Source organism: Orbicella faveolata, unplaced genomic scaffold, assembly GCF_042242905.1.
Source record: "Orbicella faveolata isolate gen_17 unplaced genomic scaffold, um_ofav_v1 contig_35, whole genome shotgun sequence".
Classification (NCBI taxonomy): Eukaryota; Metazoa; Cnidaria; class Anthozoa; order Scleractinia; family Merulinidae; genus Orbicella; species Orbicella faveolata.
Window position 1 is genome coordinate 9,340,001 of NW_028301564.1, and position 2,500 is coordinate 9,342,500.

The window sequence follows — 2,500 nt, forward strand, 5'->3', positions numbered from 1 at the left end:
TGAACAACTTGAGGAAAAGTAGAAAAAGTAGGAACCGCCTAAGGAAGGCGTTCATTGTCACGACGAAGACAGCCGTTTCGCAGATCACTGCAGGAAGTTCGCTCTTAGTGATCCCGTTGATGAAGACTTCAAACACCAGGGCTTACACGACCATTTATCAAAGTGTGACAGTTGCGAGGAACTGAAGACTGTTCTTCAATCCGTGGAGGGAAAATCAATGAACTTTGCTCTTCGATGTACTCCAAAGAACAACATGATGATCTTCTGTATGACTTTGGAGAGTCCGTCAACTTCATCAACGAATGGAAATGCCATATTCTCCGATGCGAAAACCAAGATATCGCAAAACAAAACTTCATACAAAACCTGACAGAAGATTCCGTGTTTATAGTGATGGATTGGGCAATGAAGTTCTTACCGCGGCGATTTCCTGAAAAGCAGTGCGATTGGTATGCTAAGAGGGGAATGGACTGGTACGTTAACTGTGCTATCACGAGTAATGGAAAGGGGAATTTTTTCGTTTCGTTCTACAACCACCTATTCAACAGCTGTTCAGCGGATTGGTTCTCTGTGCTGTCCATCTTGGAGAGTCTCTTAATCACCGTTCGCTCCTCAAATCCAAAGATAAAGAAGGCTAACCTCAAATCAGATGAAGCCGGCTGTCACCACAATAGCCAGCTTATTGTTGCCGCCCGTGATGTTGGAGATCGTGTAGGTGTGTCACTTCAGAGATACGACTTTTCTGAGCCACAGTCTGGAAAAGACGTATGCGACAGGATCCTATGCCCCTTGAAAGGTGCCATAAGGAGATACTGTAACGAGAGCCATGACGTTCTCACTGACAGTGATATGCACACGGCGCTCAAAGAAAGGCCAGTTCAAGGATGTACCGCAGCTGTATGCCGCGTAAATGAAACCAAGAAAGATTTAGATATCAAGAAACTCCAGCAATTCAGTGCCATGCACGACTTTTTGTATCAACAAGACGGGCTCATAGTGTGGAAGACATTCCAAGTTGGCCCTGGCAAACTCATTCCGTGGGATGAAATTTACATTAAGCATCAAGGCGGCACCGATCTCACAACAGAACAGGAGAATTTTGGCTTCACTCCGACAGTAACGCATGGAAGCGCGCATGACAGTAGTGATGCGGAAAGCAGCTGTGAATTGGGGCTAGTGTTGGAATGCCCAGAACCAGCATGTGCTAGGACATTCAAATCTGTCGAAGAAATGGAGCTGCACATATCTGTTGGACAACATACAGAGAGTGTGTGCGACAAACTCAAACGAGACTGGGTTGAAAAATTCTCACCCCTTACTCTTTCAGAAGACGACAGTACCAATGTTATCGAGAGACAAGGTAGCGAACCTTTCCAGTCGAATTTAAGTGAAGGATGAGCACTCAATAAACCAAACGGTGGCGCTGTTCGCTTCTTAGAGAAAGTAAGGCAGTATCTCACCTCCAAGTTTGAAATTGGTGAACAATCTGGAAGGAGAGGGGATCCGCGACAAGTCTCGCAAGATATGAGGAAAGCGAAGGGGTAAAACGGGGAGCGCCTGTTTTCCCGGGAAGAGTGGCTAACCGAAGCCCAAATACAAGGATTTTTCTCCCGTTTGTCCTCCTCGAGAAGGAGACGGGCAGGTCCGTCTCCAAGCACCGCGGTGACGATAAATCTGACGAGGAATCAATTGACGAGAAAGAAGTGAGTCACATGACCACCGTCGAATCAGTTGTAACAGGAATTGGCTTAACGCATCCGATTGTCTATGACTTTTATGACTTGTGTGACTACGTCAAGAAGAAAAATCGAACTATTTTACTGTTTCCATGCTTAAGGAAAGCTGTATTTTCTTCGAGCTCCTATTTAAATCTAGAGATTCCAAAGTTGTTCTAATGTCAAAAATAAAGGAAATGACTCATGAATGCCAGTGCTCAGTAAAAAGGATAATTACACCATCAAGCAGTGACGCAATGGCCCTTGTTGCTGTCTGTAATGGAGAGATTGTAAGTTGGTTATGAAAATTACACTTTTTTCTGTTTTGCTTTGACTTTGGGACGTGGTTTTGTCACAATTTGAACAGACAGGCGTCATTCTTACGTAATGTTTTAACGGGAAACCAAACAGCGTAATTTAATTTCCGAGTACGTATATGTTCAGTCGTTCTTAGCCACCATTTTGCCAGAACAAAGTATATGTATATATTTAGTTTGTTACACAAAAAACAGTTTACTTTTAAAAACCTTTGTGTTTTTTTTTATATCTTTACATACTTATAAAAAATTGTAGAGGGTAACCGAAAATGAAAAAGAAAAGGTGTCCTGCATAGCAGTCTTTCAAATTTCCTTTTAGCTAACAGGCAGTCGTGTAGAGGCTTGGGGCGAAAGCAACCAAAAAATTAGGAGCAGGGGGAGGAGCTTATTTAGCCGGCCTTTTGCATGTATTTGTATATTTACTCGTAAAACTCTTTGTCGTTGTCGTATGAAATGTACAGGAAAATT

General features: G+C 43.1%; 2 pseudogenes; both read left to right on the forward strand.

Moving 5' to 3' along the window:
- Positions 1-27, forward strand: part of LOC149103135 (uncharacterized) — a 2,182-nt pseudogene extending 2,155 nt beyond the window's left edge.
- A 100-nt stretch (positions 28-127) lies between these two features.
- The window catches only part of LOC149103136 (uncharacterized), a 2,492-nt pseudogene continuing 119 nt past the window's right edge, over positions 128-2,500 (forward strand).